The 5,409-nt window shown below is 28.0% G+C and overlaps 1 non-coding gene across 1 annotated transcript; it reads left to right on the forward strand.

Moving 5' to 3' along the window:
- Nucleotides 1-211: 211 nt before the first annotated feature.
- On the forward strand, nucleotides 212-284 carry TRNAF-GAA (transfer RNA phenylalanine (anticodon GAA)). Its single transcript has one exon. It is a non-coding gene; the product is annotated as a tRNA-Phe (tRNA).
- Nucleotides 285-5,409: the final 5,125 nt, after the last annotated feature.

Genomic DNA, 5,409 nt, shown 5'->3' on the forward strand with positions numbered 1-5,409 from the left:
TTTTTTTCCAGATTTCATTTCTCACGTCATTAAATAGATTGTATTTAATAGTTTTGAGCCACTTGTACCTAATTATTCATTAACTTTGTATTTTATATTTTTAAAAATCTATATATTAAAAGTGTTAAGTTGGAAACTTACTTCTCCGTAGTTGTTTAATAAATATAAAATACTGGCTTGACTCTGGAAATTTACACATGACTTTCCATCGGCCGAAATAGCTCAGTTGGGAGAGCGTTAGACTGAAGATCTAAAGGTCCCTGGTTCGATCCCGGGTTTCGGCATTATCTTTTTTTTCTTTAAATAATATTTTAAAGATAAAAGAAGGGAGTAAAAGAGTTTTTGAATTATATATATAATATTTTTATTTTTTTACTAAATTACTTGTAAATCATTGATTTTAAACAAAATAATAATATGAATTTTGTTTCCACAAATAGTCCAGTCAACAAGAGATTAGGCGTTAATCTCACTAAACAAAAAATCATAATAACTTTTTTTTAACGGTTATTGTATTATCATTATTTTTTATTGAGGTGCTGATTCATATTCTGAATTTTCGCACCTCAGTACTGATTTCAGAAAATTAAATAAAAAATGAAAACAATAATTTAATTTTGAAATTTAGGATAATAAAATATTCTAAAAATTTAATATCATAGAACCAATATTTTTCGGGCTGTGAGCAAAAATGTATGATTCTTCACTGTTTTATAGCGTTTCCTGAAATTAGGAATCGAAACTACCTCTTATTTTATAAAATCCAGCATCTAAATAAGTACTGTTTTTCCCCTGTAAATTCCTTATTGATTAGACTAAAAGGTAAATTAATAAATTAAAGCTCTTAAGTAAAATAAGATTTAAAAAATAAAGTATTTAATCTTTTTGCAATCACAAATCGAATTGGGTCATTTCCTAGTATCATCTATCACGAATTGAGTTTAATTCAATGCTCATGAAATAACTATATACAATTAATACTTCGGTATTTAAAAAAACAAAAAAATCCTTTTTAATTGCTTCTTAACTATTGTTTGAAAATTTATAGATTTAAAATTTATTTAAAAAAAAAATCGGCATACATATGGCGTTTTAGCCATTTTATTTCTAGGTATAAATCAAAACCCACGTTATTCAATTATTTTTGGCCAAAGATTCTTTCATATTCTAAATTCGTTCATCTTTGATTCAGCTTAAAAGATTTAAGATAAGTTTTAAGATTTCGATTAGCAATAATTGTATATCTCGAAAATTGAGATCAGTTTTTTTTAAAATTATATATTATTAATGAAAGAAATATATTTGATGCAAATAAATTTATTTTATTTAAATAACTACATAACATGTAATCTATGTTTGATATAATCAATACATAAACTTCGATTCCCAACCTATTTATCGCTCCGTTATTAATTAGATATTAACAAGTTTTTATTTAATAGACAATATTAAATGTGCTTTAGAGAAAGACACATACTAAAGTTGATTTTTGTAAGATTTGGGTGTTTTAAACACAATCCTACACATGGGATTTTACATTACATTTTTCGTTATATTCATCTGAAAAAAACCTTCTTATTGAGTTTATTTTTGCGTTACTTTTATCCATGCATTGATACCTTAGTTCATCTATATCATCTTTTTAGAAAACTAAAAAGGATGACTTTAACATTCAGGATTTTGAATTTCAGTACCCTTTCAGCCTTGCCCAACTTGTTTGGAAATTGAAATTTGCCAACCTTATAACTGTTCCAAGGAATTTTAAAAATAAATTAAGCTATGAAGAGTTGATTCGAACTGTGGTTAAAGAATTAACTGTGCCCGTAGTTGGCCAACACTTCCGCGGATAGTCGGAACCGCAAAAACTAATCTCTGCTGGCGGGAACTTTTACGTGTAACAGTTAGTGTTTCAACACAGTCCATCAGTCTTCCCGTTAATTGATCATCTGTTTCTTATTACAGCAAGATTAGAAAAATAATCTAATGTCCCAGACCCCTCATATTCACTTTTCGGACTATGACAACAACTGAATGATGCGTTTGCAGCATTAGTTTATTAATGTGTTTATCTACATAATCTCATATGTCAACAGCAAAAGAATTCTTACGGATCCGTCGATTTCACGGTAACATACACGGGAACTAATTTAATCACCATTCATTTAGAACATTATCATTAACAACCATGCCTGATAGATAACACCCGTAAAAGGTTGAAAAAAAAGCTGGATGTGGGATCTCCTTATCTAAATGTAGACTATAATATCAAGGCAGGAAGATGTGATGGTTGCTATTTGACTCTCTATTATGCCATATTGCTAATTTTTCAGTCAACAAATTATATGTGCAATTAACTAGCGTGAATGAAAAAAAGGTTATATGGAATATAAATTTAATTTAAATCAGTTTTATAAATTTAAATTGATAAGGAAACAAAAGAAAAAAACAGTGTTGTACCTACAATAATATGAAAGGAATCATTTTTTTAAATATATTTTTTTAAGCTTGATCTCATGAAATTTGAATTACACGGCGAGTAAGTTCAAGGACACACGTTCGAGTCTGGTTGTGGCAGAAGATTATTTATTCTGTACTGTAGCCGTAAGTCTAGCCCTGTGAGTTAGGGGAGCCCTCCAGGGTCCATCCAGCCTAATTAAGTGGGGAATAATCAGGGGGTTGAAATTTGTAGTGGTGCAGATCTTCATTTTCATCTCATGAGATTTGAAACACCTTTTGGCTAGAAAACAGTTCGAAGTTAATAAATAAAAAAGTTTCAATCCCAATTTAATTTTTAGTTTCGTTAAAGAATAATTTCATCCGAATCTACCGTGACTTTAATGTAACACCGTGTTAAAGTACTATAACGTAGCTTCGCTCCTGCAACATATGCTGTCAATTATATCATTATACCTTCTCCAACAGTAGTCTAACAATAGTAAATTTTATAATGACAACAATTACAAAGTTTCTACCATTGCAGTGGTTGAAAAATGTCACTGTGTAAACTGGCTTTTGTAAACTGCCACTAAATGTACTATTAATTATCAAGACAAACCTGCCATGAAAGCAAATGCTCTCATTATGGCAACTGTCATACAATTTTCACTATGGTCCTTGACATAAAATAAATAACCCCAAAACATTTTTATTTACTTCAAACAAAGCTATAAAAAAATGTATTCAAAGAGTAATTTTTATTTATAGGCATTCGGTAATATTTGTCTAGTGATTTTTCAAATAAAAATTATTGTATAACAGTTATTCCTTATTTTTAAAAATAAAAACAGTTATCAAAAAATCAATCTATGAAATTATGTAAACAATCCAAAGATAAATTAATGGTTCAACTATAGTCATATAATGCATTCTTTCTTGTAGCACTGAATGTTTGCCTTGTCATTAATTTTTTATAGCTGCTTGTAGTAAAATAAAAGTTGAATTAATTAGAATAACTGCCCGTGTGGTATAGTTAAAATGACATTCTTAAGTTAATAGATGTAAATTAAAGGAGGGCCATCTCATTTTTAGAATATACTTTTTGACGTATCTTACTATACCCCTCAAATTTCATTTACTGTTAACCTTTGAAGAATCGTGATTTTATTTTATTTTTTATAATTCTCACTTCAAAAGAATTGTTTTTTCCAAATCCGATCACCTTTGTTTACAATTTTTACTACCGGCTAGATAATTATAAAATTCGACTAAAACTAGTTTTGAAACCACTTTTACACTTTGTAAAGTAAATAGAGTTGATTTCGAAAAGCATAAATATACAATTGATTATCATAATTTCTTCTTAAGGAAAATTAATTTAATAAAAAAAAAAAAAAATTGAATACCCAATGAGGAATGATAGTATCTTTTTTATTCAAAAGAATACATTAATATGTTCATTTGGCGTTTCGTGGGTTGTTTCCTATCCCCAAAAGTTATACTGACGATTTCAAACCTCACAAATTATTCAAGTAATTACATATTTACAATAATTTGATTAATTTTTTTAAAGGATACAAAGTGATAAATTTTTAAATTTGAAATATCTCATTATTATATTTACTAGGATTTACATCCACATAGTTAATATATCTAATTTAGTTTTTCTAAACGTTTTGTTATATTCATGGTATTATTTCATTTATTTATTTTCATCTGACCTAAATATAATAAAATTAATTTTATTTGTGTATTAATTATTCAAAAACTATTATCTCTGTTTGTTGTTATTTTTATGGTTTATTGGAAATAAATGGCTGTTTAAATTCTTTGTATTAATCTTTCAATTTGTTGATTTCTTAATATCCTTAGTTATTGCTTCTAGGATATTTCTGTTTAGAGTAATTTTATATATAGTTTCTTTTTTTCTTCAAAATTAAATGTTATTTAGTATAGTAAAAAATCTGTGTTTAGTATTTATTCATTGTATATTACTACTAACACTGAGAAATATTTATTTTATTTATCAAATAAACAAAACTAAAGGTAATTTACAGAAAGACTTTTTGAAAATTCGGCATTTAAGCCCTATTATTCTATTTTCGTGAGGATAAAACCTATTGGATATTAAAGAACACTCAATTGCCCATTAATTCACCATTATATCAAAGCCGTTTTGGAAAAAATCTCCAAGAATTGAAAAATCGATTTTATAAAGTGGCATTTCCTGTAGACCTATTTTAGCGAAAAACCTACTGTCGCATCTCAGGCATATGGTCAACTTAAATATATAATTTCCGTTTCGAAAGACTTTTCGTTTTTGAGGTTGGCTGTTTACAAAAAAAAACACAAATGATTTTTATAGACAAGGTTATTTGGACTCTGAGGACCTCAAAAACTCGAATTCGGATTTTTTCACGGTTTCAATACGTTGCTATATATTCCGTATATAGGTATGTGAAAGTAAAAAAACAATAAGGTATACCCTCCTGTCTTGACGTGAACTTACCAGCAGTACGTAGTGTACTTTTGTGGGGAAAAATTAAGTTTTCATTTAGGAAGGACAATGATTAAATTAGAATTTAAATAAGAAAATACTGATCTAATCAGTTGGGTAACCCCAGGGACTGTGGGGACGTGTACCTGAAGCTAATGCTGTTGGCTTACTATCGCAACAGTATTACTCAATCTTTCACAAGGCGACTCTTAATTGAAGAAAAATAGGAAAATCCTTCCGTAAAAAATTCCTTAAAGAATCTATCAGAAACATTATTTGACTTTTTATTAATGCTATTACCAGTTATATTTTTTAAATTGTAGATTTTCTTGTGAGCTAGGTGAAATTAGCGGACTTTTAATTCTGTAATGAAACTGTAACATGTTTAATCACTATATATTTCATAGTAGTGACTTTTGGATGTGAATAAAATTAAAATTGTAGCTGAGGTGTAGATAGTTGACCGTAGATTAATG

Source organism: Halyomorpha halys, unplaced genomic scaffold (assembly GCF_000696795.3).
Source record: "Halyomorpha halys isolate HHAL.00 unplaced genomic scaffold, Hhal_1.1 Scaffold101.1, whole genome shotgun sequence".
Classification (NCBI taxonomy): Eukaryota; Metazoa; Arthropoda; class Insecta; order Hemiptera; family Pentatomidae; genus Halyomorpha; species Halyomorpha halys.